This window comes from Nerophis ophidion, linkage group LG24 (genome assembly GCF_033978795.1).
Source record: "Nerophis ophidion isolate RoL-2023_Sa linkage group LG24, RoL_Noph_v1.0, whole genome shotgun sequence".
In the NCBI taxonomy this organism is placed as follows: domain Eukaryota; kingdom Metazoa; phylum Chordata; class Actinopteri; order Syngnathiformes; family Syngnathidae; genus Nerophis; species Nerophis ophidion.
The window spans coordinates 13,476,062-13,497,491 of NC_084634.1; positions in this window are offsets into that span (position 1 = coordinate 13,476,062).

Genomic DNA, 21,430 nt, shown 5'->3' on the forward strand with positions numbered 1-21,430 from the left:
CACGACGGCAATTTTTGGTATTGTTTCAGTTTCAGTGGAGTTATTGAGTCTCTTTTAGTGGATTGGAGAGCTAGCTTGCGTAGCTAGTGGGTCCATGACGATGGCTTCTGTTTTGTTTGATCAGCCGTTTTACTGCCGTCTTACAGACACCATTTGCAAACAATTATGGTATGTAAATAAACATTTACAAAAACTTCCTGTGTAAATAACTAATTTCTCAACATATATCTCTGCGACTTATAGTCAGGTGTGGCTTATATATGGAAAAACATGTTTTTTTCCCCTCTAAAATGTAGTTGTGAGGCTTATATACTTCCATCCAAACATTTCCTACCGCTTATTCTCTTTGGGGTTGCGGGGGGCGCTGGTGCCTATCTCAGCTACAATCGGGCGAAAGGCGGGGTACACCCTAGACAAGTCGCCACCTCATCGCAGGGCTTACATACTAGTGCGGAAAATACACTACTTGATTAAATACATTGATTGATTGAAACTTTTATCAGTAGATTGCACAGTACAGTACATATTCCGCACAAATAACTACTAAATGGTAACACCCGAATAAGTTTTTCATCTTGTTTAAGTCTGAGTCCACGATAATCAATTCATGGTAAAGGTTAAAGCAAGGTTTCTAAGTTTTACAATATAACTAAAACAATTCTTACTTACTGAACCGTCCCACGTGTGATGTCAGGAGTGTTCTCATGCATTTTTGAACGTGCTACCGCAATGTAGTGAAGTTAGCGTCATTAGCATTGGCTAATATGCTAACACGTTTACGAGTGTCTGTGTTAGCATTATCAACTTACGACGGCATTATTTTTGTATTGTTTCAGTTTCAGTGGAGTCTCTTTTAGCGGATTGGATAGCTAGCTTGTGCAGCTAGTTGTTCCATGACGATGACTTCTGTTTTGTTTGATCAGTCATTTTACTGCCATCTTACAGATACCATTTGCACACAATTATTGATCAGTCGTTTTACTGCCATCTTACAGACACCATTTGCAAACAATTATGGTATGTAAATAAACATTTACAAAAATTCCTGTGTAAATAACTAATTTCTCAACATATATATTTGAGACTTATAGTCAGGTGCGGCTTATATATGGAAAAACATGTTTTTTTCCCCCTAAAATGTAGTTGGTGATGCTTATATACTTCCATCCATCTATTTTCTACCGCTTATTCTCTTTGGGGTCGCGGGGGGCGCTGGTGCTTATCTCAGCTACAATCGGGCGAAAGGCATGGTACACCCTAGACAAGTCGCCACCTCATCGCAGGGCTTATATGCTAGTGCGGAAAATACGCTACTTGATTAGATACATTGATTGATTGAAACGTTTATTTGTAGATTGCACAGTACAGTACATATTCCGTAGAATTGACCACTAAATGGTAACACCCGAATAAGTTTTTCATCTTGTTTAAGTCGGAGTCCACGATAATCAATTCATTGTAAAGGTTAAAGCAAGGTTTCTAAGTTTTACAATATAACTAAAACAATACTTTTAATAGTAGATTGCACGTATTCCGTACAATTGACACTAAATGATAACACCCGAATCAGTTTTTCATCTTGTGTAAGTCGGAATCTACGATAATCCATTCATTGTAAAGGTTAAAGCAAGGTTTCTAAGTTTTACAATATAACTAAAACAATACTTTTAGTAGTAGATTGCACATATTCCGTACAATTGACCACTAAATGGTAACACCCGAATACGTTTTTCATCTTGTTTAAGTCGGAGTCCACGATAATCAATTCATGGTAAAGGTTAAAGCAAGGTTTCTAAGTTTTACAATATAACTAAAATATTACTTTTAATAGTAGATTGCACGTATTCCGTACAATTGACCACTAAATGGTAACACCCGAATAAGTTTTTCATCTTGTTTAAGTCAGAATCTACGATAATCAATTCATGGTAAAGGTTAAAGCAAGGTTTCTAAGTTTTACAATACAACTAAAACAATACTTTTAATAGTAGATTGCACGTATTCCGTACAATTGACCACTAAATGGTAACACCCAAATACGTTTTTCAACGTGTTTAAGTCGGAGTCCACGATAATCAATTCATGGTAAAGGTTAAAGCAAGGTTTCTAAGTTTTAAAATATAACTAAAACAATACTTTTAATAGTAGATTGCACGTATTCCGTACAATTGACCACTAAATGGTAACACCCGAATACGTTTTTCATCTTGTTTAAGTCGTAGTCCACAATAATCAATTCATGGTAAAGGTTAAAGCAAGGTTTCTAAGTTTTACAATATAACTAAAACAATACTTTTAATAGTAGATTGCACATATTCCGTACAATTGACCACTAAATGGTAACACCCGAAAACGTTTTTCATCTTGTTTAAGTCGGAGTCCACGATAATCAATTCATGGTAAAGGTTAAAGCAAGGTTTCTAAGTTTTACAATATAACTAAAACAATACTTTTCATAGTAGATTGCACATATTCCGTACAATTGACCACTAAATGGTAACCCCCGAATAAGTTTTTCAACTTGTTTAAGTCGGGGTCCACTTAAGTCAATTCATGGTGAGATATGACATATATCTCTTTACAAGACAGCTGTGCCGTGGGATTATGTTGAATGTATTCTCTCCAGTTATGTGTTGATTATCGTTGGGTACATGCGAGAAGTTAATCGCGTTGTCGTCATGCAATGACTGTGCTACGCGTGCGTCCTCCAGTCGTGGTAGGAGAAGTGCGTGCTGAATCGGGATTTGAGGTGCCGGATCAGGAAGGGCGAATCCTCGTTTGTTGACGATGTAACACCTTTAATCTAAAAAAGCTTTAGATCTATTTTTTTTTAAGGTGTGGAGTTGGCCAATCTAAACCTCTGCAGGGAGTGTTCCCTTGGAAGTGGACACAAAAGGGTTGTTTTTGCTGCTTGGAAGGTGTGACGGGCCAACAATCGTCTTGCATGCCAATGGGTCGCTGCTCTGAGGCCGGCTCAGGGGTGGGATGTAATAAGCAGACGACAAGGTAAAGGTTTCTCTATTTTAACATTAGCTATATTTACATGCACAGCTTTTTTTTGTTTTAATAGAAGAACAAATCCCCCCCGCCTATGTTGTCAACAAACATCACTTTGTATTGTGTTAAATTGCAATTGATTGGTAAATGATAATCAATAATGTACTAAGCCTGTTGTAAACAATCAATCAATGTCAATCAATGTTTATTTATATAGCCCTAAATCACAAGTGTCTCAAAGGGCTGCACAAGCCACGACGACATCCTCGGTTCAGAGCCCACATAAGGGCAAAGAAAAACTCCCAACCCAGTGGGATGTCACTTTGCATTTTGTTCATGGTTATTGATTGTTAAATGATAATTAAGAACGTACTAAGCCTGTTGTAAACAATCACTCAATGTTCACAACATTAAACATTGATTGCTCCGTATGCTGAATGGCAATGTACGATATAAATCTCTATATTTTTTCCGTGAAGTAAAAACAAAACACAAAAAATTCCTAGTTGCCTGAGATACTAAGTATGTCACTATTTTGACTTAGTAAATATTGACTTACTAAGAGGGTATGCTGAATGGCAATATACAATATAAGCCATTTTTTCCGTAAAATAAAAAAATTAAAAAATCACAAAACAGTCCTAGTTACCTGAGATACTAAGTATGTCGTTATTTTGACTTGGTAAATGTTGACTTACTAAGAAAAAATATGACTTAGTAAATGCCATCCATCCATCTTCTTCCCCTTATACGAAGACGGGTCGCGGGGGCAGCAGCCTAAGCAGGGAAGACCAAACTTCCCTCTCCCCAACCACTTCGCCCAGCTCTTCCCGGGGGATCCTGAAGCGTTCCAAGGCCAGCCAGGAGACATAGTCTTCCCAACGTGACCTGGGTTATCCCCGTGGCCTCCTACCGGTTGGACGTAGCCTAAACACCTCCCTAGGGAGGCGTTCGAGTAGCATCCTAACCAGATGCCCGAACCACCTCATCTGGCTCCTCTCGATGGGGAGAAGAACCGGCTTTACTTTGAGCTCATCTCAGATGGCAGAGCTTCTCACCCTATCTCTGCGTAAGGGAGAGCCCCGCCACCCGGCGGAGGAAACTCATTTCGGCCGCTTGTACCCGTGATCTTATCTTTTCGGTCACAACCCAAAGCTCATGACCATAGGTGAGGATGGGAACGTAGATCGACCGGTAAATTGAGAGCTTTGCCCTCCGGCTCAGCTCCTTCTTCACCACACTGAAGATGACGCACCGATCCACCTGTCGATCTCAGGATCCTCTCTTCCCTCACTCGTGAACAAGACTCCTAGGTACCTGAACTCCTCCACTTGGGGCAAGGTCTCCTCACCAACCCGGAGATGGCACTCCACCCTTTTCCGGGCTCGAACCATGGACTCGGACTTGGAGGTGCTGATTCTCATTCCGGTCGCTTCACACTTGGCTGCGAACCGATCCAGTGAGAGCTGAAGATCCCGGTCAGATGAAGCCATCAGGACCACATCATCTGCAAAAAGCAGAGACCTAATCCCACAGCCACCAAACCGGAACCCTTCAACACCTTGACTGCGCCTAGAAATTATGTCCATAAAGGTTATGAACAGAATCGGTGACAAAGGACAGCCTTGGCAGAGTCCAACCCTCACTGGAAAAGTGTCCGACATACTGCCAGGAATGTGGACCAAGCTCTGACACTGATCACACAGGGAGCAAACAGCCACAATCAGACAGTCCGATACCCCATACTCTCTAAACACTCGCCACAGGACTTTCCGAGGGACACGGTTGAATGCCTTCTCCAAGTCCACAAAGCACATGTAGACTGGTTGGGCAAACTCCCATGCACCCTCAAGAACCCTGCTGAGAGTATAGAGCTGGACCACAGTTCCACGACCAGAACGAAACCACTCTGTTCCTCCTGAATCAGAGGTTCGATTATCCGGCGTAGCCTCCTCTCCAGTACACCTGAATAAACCTTACCGGGAAGGCCGGGAGTGTGATCCCACGATAGTTGGAACACACCCTCCGGTCCCCCTTCTTAAAGAGAGGGACCACCACCCCGGTTTGCCAATCCAGAGGTAAGGCCCCTGATGTCCACACGATGCTGAAGAGTCTTGTCAACCAAGACATCCCCAACAGCATCCAGAGCCTTAAGGAACTCCTGGCGGATCTCATAAACCCCTGGGGCCTTGCCACCGAGGAGCTTTTTAACTACCTCAGCAACCTCAGCCCCAGAAATAGGAGAGCCCACCACAGATCCCCCAGGCACTGCCTTCTCATATGAAGACATGTTGGTGGGATTGAGGAGGTCTTCCAAGTATTCCTTCCACCGATTCACAACATCCGCAGTTGATGTCAGCAGAACACCATCCGCACCATACACGGTGTTGTATAGTGCACTGCTTCCCCTTCCCGAGGAGGCGGATGGTGGTACAGAATCGCTTCGAAGCCGTCCGGAAGTCGTTTTCCATGGCTTCCCGGAATTCTTCCATGTCCGAGTTTTTGCCTCCGCGACCGCTAAAGCTGCACACCGCTTGGCCCGTCGGTACTTGTCCACTGCCTCTGGAGTCCCATGAGCCAAAAGAACCCGATAGGACTCTTTCTTCAGTTTGACGGCATCCCTCACCGCTGGTGTCCAAAAACTGGTTTTAAAATTACCGCCCCGACAGGCAACAACTACCTTGCCGCCACAGCTCCAATCAGCCGCCTCAACAATAGAGGTGTGGAAAATAGTCCACTCGGACTCAATGTCCCGCACCTCCCTCTTGACATGTTCAAAGTTCTTCCGGAGGTGGGAATTGAAACTTTCTCTGACAGGAGACTCTGCCATCCGTTCCCAGGAGACCCTCACAATGCGTTTGGGCCTGCCAGTTCTGTCCGGCATCCTTCCCCCACCATCGCAGCCAACTCACCACCAGGTGGTCATCGGTAGAAAGCTCCGCCCTCTCTTCACCCGAGTGTCCAAAACATAAGGCCGCAGATCCGATGACAAGGTCGATCATGGAACTGCGGCAGAGGGTGTCCTGGTGCCATTATGTTTGAACATGGTGTTTGTTATGGACAAAGTGTGACAAACACAAAAGTCCAATGACAAAACACCACTCGGATTCAGATCCGGGCGGCCATTCATCCCAATCACGCCTCTCCAGGTTTCATTGTCGTTGCCAACATGAGCGTTGAAGTCCCCCACCAGAACAAGGGAATCCCCGAAAAAGGGTTGGCACTCTGAACTGCTGTTTGGTGCATAAGCACAAACAGCAGTCAGGACCCGTACCCCCACCCGAAGGCGGAGGGAGGCTACCCTTTCGTCCACTGGGTTTAAATCCAACGTGCAGGCTTTGAGCTGGGGGGCACCAAGAATTGCCACCCCAGCCTTCCGCCTCTCAACGCCAGAGTGGAAGGGAGTCCATCCCCTCTCGAGAGAAGTGGTTACAGGGCCCTTGCTGTGCGTCAAACTGAGTCTGACTATATCCAGCCGAAACGTCTCCACTTCGCGCACTAGCTCAGGGTCCTTCCCCCCCAGTGAGGTGACGTTCCACGTCCCAAGAGCTAGCTTATGTAACCGAGGATAGGACCGCCAAGTGCCCTGCCTTCGGCTGCCGCCCAGCTCACATTGCACCCGACCTCTATGGCCCCTGCTATGGGTGGTGAGCCCATTGGAGGGGGGACCCACGTTGCCTCTTCGGGCTGTGCCCGGCCGGGCCCCATGGGAACAGGCTTGGCCACCAGGCGCTCTCCATCGTGGCTCATACATACTTAGTAAATGTTGACTTCCATCCATCCATTTTCTACCGCTTATTCCCTTTTCTGGGGTCGGGGGGGGGGCGCTGGCGCCTATCTCAGCTACAATCGGGCGGAAGGCGGGGTACACCCTGGACAAGTCGCCACCTCATCGCAGGGCCAACACAGATAGACAGACAACATTCACACTCACATTCACACACTAGGGACAATTTAGTGTTGCCAATCAACCTATCCCCTGGTGCATGTCTTTGGAAGTGGGAGGAAGCCGGAGTACCCGGAGGGAACCCACGCATTCACGGGGAGAACATGCAAACTCCACACAGAAAGATCTCGAGCCTGGATTTGAACCCAGGACTGCAGGAACTTCGTATTGTGAGGCAGACGCACTAACCCCTCTGCCACCGTGAAGCCCATTAAATGTTGACTTACTAAGTCAAAATAATGACATACTTAGTATCTCAGGTTACTAGGACTGTTTTGTGTTTTTTTTTTTTACTTTACAGAAAAAATGCCGAGATATGTATCGTATATTGCCATTCTGCATACGGAGTGGAAAACACAACCAAAAATTGTAGGCTTCTTCACGCAATGGAGCCGGCCTACTTCACCACTGTCTGTAGTCTATTGGTGGCGACAGGCCAAATTATACTGTTACTTACACCCCGTCCGCCTGTCCCGGGCGACACATCCTTCCCCCCCTGAGAGACACCAGCTTACCTTTTCCCTCTTTTCCTGGGGGAAACACTGTATGTATACATACATACACAAACTACAAACCCCGTTTCCATATGAGTTGGGAAATTGTGTTAGATGTAAATATAAACGAAATACAATGATTTGCAAATCCTCTTCAACCCATATTCAGTTGAATGCACTACAAAGACAAGATATTTGATGTTCATACTCATAAACTTTATTTTCTTTTGCAAATAATAATTAACTTAGAATTTCATGGCTGCAACACGTGCCAAAGTAGATGGGAAAGGGCATGTTCACCACTGTGTTACATCACCTTTTCTTTTAACAACAGTCAATAAACGTTTGGGAACTGAGGAAACTAATTGTTGAAGCTTTGAAAGTGGAATTGTTTCCCATTTTTGTTTTATGTAGAACTTCAGTCGTTCAACATTCCGGGGTCTCTGCTGTCGTATTTTACGCTTCATAATGCACCACACATTTTCGATGGGAGACAGGTCTGGACTGCAAAGTAGCTGCACTCTTTTACTACGAAGCCACAATGTTGTAACACGTGGCTTGGCATGGTTTTGCTTAAATAAGCAGGGGCGTCCATGATAACCTTGCTTGGATGACAACATATGTTGCTCCAAATCCTGTATGGACCTTTAAGCATTAATGGTGCCTTCACAGATGTGTAAGTTACCCATGCCGTGGGCACTAATACACCCCCATACCATCACAGATGCAGGCTTTTGAACGTTGCGCCTATAACAATCCGGATGGTTATTTTCCTCTTTGTTCAGGAGGATACCACGTCCACAGTTTCCAAATATGATTTGAAATGTGGACTCGTCAGACCACACAACACTTTTCCACTTTGCATCAGTCCATTTTGGATGATCTCGGGCCCGGCGAAGCCGGCAGCATTCTTGGGTGTTGTTGATAAATGGCATAGTAGAGTTTTAACTTGCACTTACAGATGTAGCGACCAACTGTAGTTACTGACAGTGGTTTTACGAAGTGTTCTTGAACCCATGTGGTGATATCCTTTACACACTGATGTCGGTTTTTGATGCAGTACCACTCGAGGGCTCAAATGACCTTAATATCATCGCTTACGTGCAGTGATTTCTCCAGATTCTCTGAACCTTTTGATGATTTTACGAACTGTAGATGGTGAAATCCCTAAATTCCTTGCAATAGCTTGTTGAGAATTGTTGTTCTAAAAGTGTTCGACAATTTGCTTACAAATTGGTGACCCTCGCCCCATCCTTGTTTGTGAATTACTTAGCATTTCATGGAAGCTGCTTTTATACCCAATCCTGTTACCCACATGTTCCCAATTAGCCTGCACACCTGTGGGATGTTCCAAATAAGTGTTTGATGAGCATTCATCAACTGTATCAGTATTTATTGCCACCATTCCCAACTTCTTTGTCACGTGTTGCTGGCATCAAATTCTAAAGTTAATGATTATTTGCAAAAATCAGTTTTAACATGAAATATGTTGTCTTTGTAGCATATTCAACTGAATATGGGTTGAAAATGATTTGCAAATCATTGTATTCCGTTTATATTTACATTTAACACAATTTCCCAACTCATATGGAAACAGGGTTTGTATATGTTTGTATACTTTTTTAGAATCAAGGTTTTTTTATTTTTTATTATTGATTAAAAATTCGGGATGAATAAGAATAGTGCACCCCTAATAAGAAACCAAAGAACCAAAGTGGTCACAAAACTATTTTTTAAGTGTTCACAAATGACCAATCATCTTCATACAAGTGTTGAAGTGTGACTCATCTTTCTCGTTAGTGTGATGTTTCATCCATTTTTCCTTCTTTGTGACACACTGTCACTACTTAAGCGAAATATTATCGTCCCCTCGTCGCCATTATCCATTTTTCTTCTGTCTTTGTCTGCGGAGAATCCAAGCGACTTTACTCCCTGCCTGTTTTTTTTTTTCCCTCTCCTGCGTCCGTCCGGCATATTGCACAGCACACTTAAGGGCCATAAATAATACAAGATGAATATATTTCATATCTCATGTTGTGTAATCACGATATTACACGAGTGCCCTCTGCCGAATGTGTTCTGCAGCCAGGAGGGAGGCGGCGATACGGCCTGATGAAAGACCTTTGTGGTGTTGCATTCAGGGCACAGCAAGGTTTTGCAGTAATAATAAGCTACATCATCCGTCCGAGATACATCAAAAACCTGACAGGTGGCCTTTAATGTTTTGAAGGTTTGACCTTTGTCAGCAGTCCCCGTGCGGAATACATTTCCAATGTTCAAATATTGGTCCGATGCGACAATATCACCTGACATGTTGTATCACTTCTGATGGACGCACACACACACACACACAAACGCAAGACAATCTGGGGACCGCGATAATGTCGCTCATTTACAAGTTAATAGACTCTTGGATTGAACGTGAACATCTGGCAACTTGTTCCATGTGGAGTCCGTCGGATTATTTTAACTGGATCATGTTTGGATGTGTGGTCGACGGCCATTTTCTGGGCTAGAGCCATGTTTGCTGTTGATGTGGGCTCTGAACCAAAGAGGTCATTTACTTCCATCTTGCAGTAGGAATGGCGATTCATTTAGCCGCTTGAAACATTACTTATAATTTCATAGAATATTGTATAGTCAAACTGTTAAGTGTATCAAATTTGATACAGCAGGTAAACTGGTAATGCAACTCTAATTCCATGCTTTATAAATGCCATAAAGCAACATACTCTCTTTAGTTTCAAATAAACAAATATATTGTTTACATTAAACAGTAAGGTATTTTTACAGGTTAAATATACAAACCCAATTTGCGGTGTAATTTTGTGGTGATTACTCTGGATGTGTTGCGATAAAATAGTTTTCTGATTTTTATCAGTTAGTCTGTTAATGCAATGTGAAATTACTTAAAATGTCATAGTACATTTTATAGTCAAACTGTGTTAAAAACGTGTGTTTTTAATTTGATACAGCAGGTGTAAAAGGTAATGTAATTCTAAATTAGTCAATTGGCTTTTTTTGGTGCATTTCTTGCATTTCAAATACAATGAAGCAATATACTCTCTTTAGATTCAAATAAACCAATAAATTGTTTAAATTACACAATATGGTATATTTACAGGTAAATAAACAAAATCCAATTTGTTGTGTTATTTTGTGGTGATCACTCGGTGATCTTGCGACAATAAATTATAGCTTTCTGAATTTGAACCGTTAATCCATTGGTGCAAGGTGAAATTACTTATGATTTCATAGTATATTTTATAGTCAAATTGTGTTTAAGTGTGTATCAAATGTGATACAGCAGGTATAATATGTAATGTAACTCCAAATTAGTCATTTGGCTTTTCTTTCTTTTTTTTTGCATTTCCTGCATTTTAAATACCATGAAGCAACACACTGTCGTTATATTCAAATAAACACCTTTAATGTTTACATTACACAATATGGTATATTTACAGTTAAAATATACGTATCCAATTTGCTGTGTAATTTTGTGGTGATCACTCGGTGATCTTGCGACAATAAATTAGGGCTTTCTGAATTTGAACCGTTAATCCATCGGTGCTAGGTGAAATTACTTAGGATTTCATAGTATATTTTATAGTCAAATTGTGTTAAAGGGTGTATCAAAGTTGATACAGCAGGTGTAAAAGGTAATGTAATTCTAAATTAGTCAATTGGCTTTTTTTGGTGCATTTCTTGCATTTCAAATACCATGAAGCAATATACTCTCTTTAGATTCAATTAAAAAAATATAATGTTTACATTACACAGTAAGGTATTTTTACAGGTTAAATATACAAATCCAATTTGCTCTGTTGTTTTGTGGTGAACACTCGGTGTGTGTTGCGACAATAAATTATAGCTTTCTGAATTTGAACCGTTAATCCATCGGTGCAAGGTGAAATTACTTATGATTTCATATTATATTTCATAGTCAAACTGTGTGTATCAAATGTGATACAGCAGGTATAACATGTAATGTAACTCCAAATTAGTAATTTGGCTTTTCTTTTTTTTTTTTTGCATTTCCTGCATTTTAAATACCATGAAGCAACATACTGTCGTTATATTCAAATAAACATCTTCAGTGTCTACATTACACAATATGGTATATTTACAGTTAAAATAAACATATCCAATTTGCTGTGTAATTTTGTGGTGATTACCTTGGATGTGTTGCGATAAATTATAGCTTTCTGATTTTGAACAGTTAGTCTGTCAAAGCAATGTGAAATTACTTAAAATGTCATAGTATATTTTAGAGTCAAACTGTGTTAAAAACGTGTGTTTCTAATTTGATACAGCAGGTGTAAAAGGTAATGTAACTCTAAATTAGTCAATTGGCTTTTTTTGTTGCACTGCTTGCATTTCAACATCAATCAATCAATCAATGTTTACTTATACCTTTTTTAGATTCAAATAAACAAATATATTGTTTACATTAAACAATATGGTATATTTACAGGTCAAATATACACAATCCATTTTGCTGTGTTATTTTGTGGTGATCACACGGTGTGTGAGTTGCGACAATAAATTATAGCTTTCTGATTTCGAACAGTTAATCCATCGGTGCAGGATGAAATTACTTATAGTATCATAGTATATCTTATAGTCAAACTGTTAATACAGTGTGTATCAAATTTGATACAGCAGGTTCAAAATGTAATTTAACTCTAAATTAGTCAATTAGCATGTGTTTTTCATTTCCTGCATTATACATACCATCAAGCAACATACTGTCTTTAGATTAAAATATATATATATATATTTATATTGTTTACATTATAAAATATTGGATATTTACAATTAAAATATACATATCCAATTTGCTCCGTTTGGATGGGTGGTCGATGGCCATTTTCTGGGCTTCAGTCATGTTTGCTGTTGTTTTGGGCTCTTAACCAAAAAGGTTATTTACTTCCACCTTACAGTAGGAAGGGGATTCATTTGGCCTTGTTCGTGACGGTTTACCTGACACTTGAAACGTGACAAATTGGGAGTAGGGAGATGCACTGTCCATTTTATCCGCCAGATTGGCAGTAGAGTGTTGATTACACCGTCAGTTGCTATGGAGAGTGGCGCTTTCCGTCATTTTCAGGAGACAGTATTGCAAAACGATTCACCTCAGGAATGGGGCCACATAAACCCTTTACTTACTGTATGCTTTATATTTTTTTTATATTTCTTTTTGAGATATTTTTCTTTTCCTAAAAGCCTGTTCAGATGCATGAATTAATCAATGGCAAATCATTACAATAATGAGGTTGGTTTGAAAAAAAATAAAAAAAATGAATAATGCGAATTTAAGTGATCTGGATGAGAAGAAGATTGGAATTGATTTAATTGTGTATTGCATTATGTTTTGATTTGCTTTTACTATGACATAAAAATAATATTTTGTGACCGGCGGTGTCAAACACGATACAAGTTGAAAATAATACATGGAAAAATATTTTGGTAAAAATAAATATTCTGTTATTTATTCAGTGGCTGGCTTTACGACCCTAGCAACAGTAACCGGGTTTCAATGTTGTACATTCCCTTGCAAAGTGTATCGTATTCCTCCAAAGCGCCAATGACGCAGCGCGTTAAAGCTGATTCGGAGTACGATCCTCAGCACATCTGTCCTTCAGCTGCTGACCACACACACCGAGCGATAACGTCCCCTCTCAGCAAGGGGATAATTAACTGCGACGCTATTATTAATTCAACGTGGACATCATAATACAAGAATGCAATGTGGAGTCATGGTCCTCACTGCAGAATATCCTTATTGCATTAACTTATACATCAATACCATTAATATCGCTTCAGGGGGTTTGGAGTAGCATATGTTTTGCATCTTGCAAATCTTCCACACACCAGTGGAAGCAACCCACAGGCGTGTTTTTTAATGGGGTGTGTAAGTGTGTCCGCCCTATTTTGTGCAGGTTGTATCAGTTTAAGACCCAGCAAAGTTGTCCTTCCACTCTCAGACTTAAAGGGGACCTGCACTTTTGGGGGGAATTGTGCCTATCGTTCACAATCATTATTAGAGACAACAACTCTTACAGTATGTCTTCTTTTATTTATTTATTTTTTCATTTTAAAGATAATAAAAGGACGTTGCAAGATGAGGCTACTGGAAGTCACCTGAGCCTTCAAAGCCTCTAAATTAACTTCAAAACCCTCCATCAACATTTTATATACACACTGCAAGTAGTATATATATATAATGTAGTAACAGACACCTTCATAACAATATGTAAAATATACACATTGCAAGTATTTTTATACATATATATATATATATATATATATATCTTGATTGGATTATCCGGAGAATAGTGCTCGATACCGTGGTAGAGCGCAATATGTATCCGTGGGAAAAATCACGAGACTACTTCATCTCTACAGAACTGTTTCATGAGGGGTTCCTTCAATCATCAGGAGATTTTAATGGAAGCATTCACATACAATGGTTTATATAGGGCACAGAGTGGGTGGGTACAGGCAGGACTTTTGCCTTCCTTTTGATTCAGGGTGGAGGAAAAAGTGTGCTTCCCACCGCATCCTTCTTAGGATGCTTAAAAGAGAAACTGTTTATTTTTTATCATCCAGACCTGTCATCCCTCAACAAGCGCAGTGAAATCATTCCAACATGCCGCCACAGACGGAAACACCTCCTAAACCATTGTGTGTGAATGCTTCCATTAAAATCTCCTGATAATTGAGGGAACCCCTCATGAAACAGTTCTGTAGAGATGAAGTAGTCTTGTGATTTTTCCCACACATACATATATATATATATATATATATATATATATATATATATATATATATATATATATATATATATATATATATATACACAAACCCCGTTTCTATGTGAGTTGGGAAATTGTGAGAGATGTAAATATAAACGGAATGCCATGATTTGCAAATCATTTTCAGCCCATATTCAGTTGAATATGCCACAAACACAACATATTTGATGTTCAAACTGATAAAGATTTTTCTTTTTGCAAATAATCATTAACTTTAGAATTCGATGCCAGCAACACATGACAAAAAAGTTGGGAAAGGTGGCAATAAATACTGATAAAGTTGAGGAATGCTCATCAACCACATATATGGAACATCCCACAGGTGTGCAGGCTAATTGGGAACAGGTGGGTGCCATGATAAAAACAGTTTCCCGAAAATTGCTCAGTCTTTCACAAGAAAGGTTGGGGCGACGTACACCCCTTTGTCCAGAACTGTGTTAGCAAATAGTCCATCAGTTGAAGAACAACATTTCTCAAAGTGCAATTGCAAGAAATTTAGGGATTTCAACATCTACAGTCCATAATATCATCAAAAGGTTCAGAGAATCTGGAGAAATCACTCAACGTGAGTTATTATACAGGTGGTTATTATACAGCTTACGAAATGTAATTAAAGTATTGTTGACGTTTTTGAATGTGTTTTTAGGACCTTTGAATGCTCCAGGATACCAAAACATTTTGGACAAATCCATGGGATGGCATTTCAAGTTCATATGTGAGTAAAGGCAGGTGGCCAAATACTTTTGGCAACATAGTGGTAGAATGGATTGCTCCCATTTGCTCATAGCTAGCCACCTAGAACGAGACAATTTATACTTGTTGGAAAGCGGAAAAAAACCCTAACATTTTGACTTCTTGTCTCTCGCAATGATTGTGAACGATTAGGAAAATTACGAAAAGTAGAGCAGTTTCTTTTTAAGAGGACGTCCAAAACAGTTGGACATAATTTTACTATCTGCGACTTGTCCAAAGTGTACCCCGCCTTCCGCCCAAATGCAGCTGAGATAAGATGAAGCAACCCCCCGCGACCCCAAAAGGGACAGGCGGAAGAAAATGGATGGATGGATCACCTACTCAGTGGCCTAGTGGTTAGAGTGTCCGCCCTGAGATCGGTAAAAAGCGATTGCGTTGGGACGGATTCCGATGTTTTCAGACACATTTACTAGGATAATTCCGGGAAATCCCTTTTCTATTGTGTTGCTAGTGTTTTAGTGAGTTTAACAGTACCTGATAGTCGGAGGTGTGTCCACGAGTGTCTTGACGCCAATGTCTCAGCGAAGTCGACGGCAGCTATGGACGGCACAAGCTCAGCTTTTCTCCGGTAAGAAGCGACTTTTTACCACAATTTTCTCACTGAAACCTGCTGGTTGACCTGTAGTCGGGATCCATGATCGCTTGACCGCGCTCTGTTCCATAGTAAAGTTTCACCTCCAAGAATTTTAAACAAGGAATCACCGTGTGTTTGTGTGGCTAAAAGCTAAAGCTTCCCAGCTACATCTTTCTACTTTTTTGTCAATATTAATTTAACAAATTGCAAAAGATTCAGCAACACAGATCTCCAAAATACTGTGTAATTAAGCCGTTAAAGCAGACGACTTTTAGCTGTGTGTGTGTGCACTCCCGGGAAATTTAAAATTGTAATTTAGTAATTAAACCGGCCGTATTGGCATGTGTTAAAATGTTAACATTTCATCATTGATATTTAAACTATCAGACTGCGTGGTGGGTAGTAGTGGGTTTCAGTAGGCCTTTAAAGACAGCATTAGTATATATCTCATGATGTTGGTGTTTTTCATACCCACCATTAGGGTTGTGAATCTTTGGGCACCACTAGATTCATTTCGATTCTTGGGGGTAACGATTCGATTCAGAATCGATTCTCGAGTCAAAACCTATACTTTTTTTTTAATATCATGGAATGTCAGTCCAATGATTAACTACATTCCTCCATAAAATAGGTAAACAACTCTGATCACTTTATCTTCGAGAAAAAATCCCCCGAAGAGCGGAGAAACCTGCAAAACATGCTTGTCGGGATGAAACAGCCTTTGTTTTTTTCCTGACCTAACTTATTTTCCGCTCTACCCCGGTATTGAGCACTGTATAACGGATAAACCACAGAGACCTTGACTATACAGTATATATATATATATATATATATATATATATATATATATAATATATATACACACACACATATTTTGAATCAAGTGATTAATTTTACTTGATTTTGGTCATTCTACCCTACAAAATAATTACATTATAACTGATTCCCCCTGTTATGATATCAGATAAATATCGTCCGATACTTGAAGCAGCAACATTGGAATCGCATCTGGAGTGATAAAGTTGTATAAGGACACCTTCACTTAAAACTAGTGATGCCCCTGACGTGTAAGCCAATAAAAACTGACCTACAACCTATTATGGGTCTTCAATCAATCAATCAATCAATGTTTATTTATATAGCCCTAAATCACAAATGTCTCAAAGGACTGTACAAACCACTACGACTACAACATCCTCGGAAGAACCCATATAAGGGCAAGAAAAAATCACACCCAGTGGGCAAGGAGAACTCACACCCAGTGGGACGCCAGTGACAATGATGACTATGAGAACCTTGGAGAGGACCTCCTATGTGGGCAACCCCCCCCCCCCCCCCCCCCCCAGGGAACCGAAAGCAATGGATGTCGAGCGGGTCTAACATGATACTGTGAAAGTTCAATCCATAGTGGCTCCAACACAGCCGCGAGAGTTCAGTTCAAAGCGGATCCAAGACAGCAGCGAAGGTCCCGTCCACAGGAAACCATCCCAAGTGGAGTCGGATCAGCAGCGTAGAGATGTCCCCAACCAATACACAGGCGAGCGGTCCATCCTGGGTCCCGACGAGCGGTCCATCCTGGGTCCCGACTCTGAACAGCCAGTACTTCATCCATGGCCATCGGACCGGACCCCCTCCACAAGGGAGGGGGGGACAGAGGAGAAAAAGAAAAGAAGCTGCAGATCAACCGGTCTAAAAAGGAGGTCTATTTAAAGGCTAGAGTATACAAATGAGTTTTAAAGTGAGACTTAAATGCTTCAACTGAGGTAGCATCTCGAACTGTTACCGTGAGGGCATTCCAGAGTACTGGAGCCCGAACGGAAAACGCTCTATAACCCCGCAGACTTTTTTTGGGCTCTAGGAATCACTAAAAAGCCGGAGTCTTTTGATCGCAGATTTCTTGCCGGGACATATGGTACAATACAATCGGCAAGATAGGATGGAGCTAGACCGTGTAGTATTTTATACGTAAGTAGTCTTGACCTGAAATTCGATAAACCTGTTTTAAAATGTTTTTGTTTCCTACAGCATATTTTATGTAATTATTTAAGGTAATACACGTCGCTGTTTCTTTCCATCTCTCCCGCCCAAATTCTGCCTGAGCACCGTCGTGGGGATGAATGCTAAGTGGTGATGGATAAGCGCTACATCCCTGCCTCTGGCTTTCATTTACATGCAGATCACTTGAACGCACCGCTTTGGGAGAGGCGGAAGGAATTGCCCGGCTAACCTCGGAGCTCATCGCTAATGGCCAAGGTGAAGGCACCTGGCTGAGGCGAAACCGTCCTCTCAGCCGTCCAAATCCGGTCGGTGAGAGAACTGCTTGTCACAGTCGATCAGATACCGATTTAATATGATTGACCCGAGCGGGAAATCTTTAGGCCGTTCATGCATGGACGGGAGGGGAGAGATGGATGCGCATCAAAGAGTCACGGATGCAGATCGCTCATGCATGCTAACATGGCGCACAAGGTCAGTGCGGGTTGCTAAGTGACTGATCCACCTCCTCGCCACAGGGAATGGAAGCAAACGCTGCTTTGACACAAGTGCTAAAAGAAACATATTCATTGACACAACCCGCTAAATGCATAAGACGCAAGGATTAAAGGAAACGCAGCAAACAGATCATTGGCGGCTTTTTCATATTTTCATGGATAAATGTCCACTGTTTCGACGTTGATTCGGCGCATAGGCTGAATCCTGTTCCGGTGCGCTTCGCAGACTGACGTTGATGCGCTCGGGTCGGTCAGGTTTCTACGGTTCGTTTCTCTGATTGGCGAGTCCACTTCCTCTCCTTTGTAGTCCCTTTCTCAGGTCGGAGGGGGGCAGGATTGTGTCAATCTCTGGAAAGTTCCGTAACTGAAATGTATGTTCGCAAATCAAAAACAGAGCAAAGACCCCCCCAAAAAAAACTGCTTGTATTTGAAAATACTCAAGATTTCTGTACTTGTTCTAGATGGTACCGCTGTAGTGGTTGCTGGTTGCAGGAGCTGTGTGCTATGTTCGTCGTTTTTTGTGGTCTTGATGTTTCCCTCTTGGTTTCATGGTTTTTGTCCGGGCACCTTCGGGACTGCGCAACAAGGGGTGGCATTTTTCATGACCTCTGCACTTGGCCATGGCCATGTTTGCACCGGAGACCAGCTGCTGACTCCGTGCCGCACCGGAGTCTGCGTGTAGAGACCGGAAGCGACACGGAGGAAGAGACGGGGCTGCGGAAATATTGTTGAGCGTCGTAATGGATGAGCTTGGCTAGGTGAATGAGAATGTACCGGACACTTCTGTCTCCCTGGACGGGTTCTCGCTCATCCGCTCGGATTGGACATTGGCCGAGAGCTAGTGGGCAGCTTGGGAAGGAGTCGGCTCTCTTGGTTGATTTGTCAGGTCGGTTCCATGCTCAATATATATTATTTTTTTGCTAATTTCCTGGTTTTCCGTTGTTTCCTCGTTACATCAGGTATGTGCTCTTTTAATGTGTTTCATGTCCTTTGTGATCTTAAACGTTTCTCTCCATTTTCATCAGTATGTCACTTTATTGTTTGCTGAGTTTTTGTCTGAGTTTAGGTGAGAGTTTACCCTCTGGATTAGGGATAGGCAAAAAAAACCTAGTTCAACAATGGCATCATGATGTCTTCCACAGACGGCACACCCCGACGGGAACCCGCAATAGTTTGTTCTCCGCAGAGAAAGTGGCACTCGAAGCAGCTTTAAGTTTGCTGATGAGTTCAGACGACCGGACGTCCGCGACTATCGCCTGTGATTGCAAATCACTCGTCGAAGCCGTTTACCAACCGGACTTTGCCATTGTCTCACTCCAGAAAACTGTTTCTCAACTCGTTTCAAAAAAGAAGGCTGCAGATCGTCTGGGTTCCCGGGCATGTGATATTCAAGGCGACAAGATGGCAGATGAAAATGCTAAATTTGGCTTCCTTTCTCCCTAGCCTGCCGGGACGATACTGGATCTTTCAGCATAGAAGGCGGTTATCTGGCGAGAGGGCAAATCGAGCAACCTCAATTCCAATCTCTCTTTACCTGCAATCGCAAGTGTCCCAACAAATGCGTACCTCACTGATCTCATTCGATTCCCCAGCAGCCATCTTTCAGTTCTCGGTCGATAGCTGCTCCTCATAGGGAAGTCAGAATCAGGCTCTGTGGGGAGGAGACTGAAACATCTGAGTACTTATGGCTCAGGTGTCCCACCTTCAAAGTCACCTGTTACCATCACCTCTCTCGATGAGCTCCTTCGCCTTCTGCGGCCAGCTACAGGGCATCCGAGGTAAGACAACAACAACAGCAGCAGCAGAAACGGTTCCACTAGCTAGCAATACCTGTCGCTAGTGGCCTTAGGAGCAGAGTGGGTAAGGAGTTTGTCTGCGTTAGTTCCTGTTGTAACGATCTGGCCATAGCTAACATAGGTACCATTAGTGTCCTGGGCATGATGTTAAAGTGCATCCGGCAGTGGAGGCTCCTCTATGGGGTCTTGGGGGACGAGGAGGTTAACCCCTTTACTACTGTTACCCCAGGTGGCCCTTTGCAGAGGCCTAGTACCTGACTCCCCCCTAACCAGGGATACGGTGAAGACCACAACGGCGGAGCAGGCGGAAGATAGTAGATTTAAGAACTACCACAACGGCTGCGACGGCGGAGAAGGCTGCAGCAGAAAAGGGTCCCCAGTCGTCTTGGACTCCATGTCACTGGACCCTGACCTGATTCTGTCAAGGATCGTGTGGTGACTGTCTGTGCATCTGTCGGATCATCATACTCGTTTGAGTGACCGCGGATGAAGTTCCATCACCTAGCAGTTTTTCACTATTTCAAAGTTTGTTCGTCTCAAGAATTGTGGATCATGGGCAAAATATAGTTCCTGAAGAACACATTGATTCTGATTCAAACAAAGCTAAGTCAAGGATAAAAGACGTTTTCGAAACGTAATTAGAACGGGTAATCAAAATGGTGTATGATCTTTAATTATACACCAGTGTTGGTAAATGTGTTTCTACGAAAGCAATAGAACCCCCCCCCCCCAAAAAAAAAATCTGCTGGAACACGGGGTTAATAAATAGTGGATTGATAAGCATTTTGACTTTTGGCTTTAGTGGTTTGAATCACCCCAAATTGATTTCCCACCACTGGTCCCCGATCTAATCAAGCTAGGTGTGCAGTCCTGATAAATTGACCGTGTGTGTGTGTGTGTGTGTGTGTGTGTGTGTGTGTATGTGTGTGTGAAAGATGGAGGGGGCTAGTGGGTCAGTTAACAATTTGCATTTTGAATGCTTTTCATCCCAGCGGCTTTTATTATTAACTATAAATTAAGAGATTGACACTAGGAGTGGGGATTGAACCCGGCCATGGCTGTAGACAGTAATGGCATCTATTATGATTAAAGTTTACTTGGAAATCTGAAGGAGGAACCATCAGAGGTTTTGAAGTCTTGCTTCTGAGGGTGAAGTATAATTTTCGTGGGATCTTGAATGGACTTACAGAGCTGTAAATTGTCGTCCTTGAGCTGGTGGGGGAACGATTAGCTCTGGTTTGATCTGAAAAGGTATTTTTACTGCTTGTATGTTATTATATTGCTAGCTTTGTCATTATAGTTTATACATTTATGATGACATCATCCATTTTTTTTAAAGACACGATTGCAGGGTTAGGAATGTGTTTATTTATCATGTATTATTAATTTTAAAGTGCACAAATGTCAGTCCCTCTGGGTTTAAAAGTTCCCCAGGGTTCGGTCCTTGGCCCTGCACTCTTCAGCATCTACATGCTGCCGCTAGGTGACATCATACGCAAATACGGTGTTAGCTTTCACTGTTATGCTGATGACACCCAACTCTACATGCCCCTAAAGCTG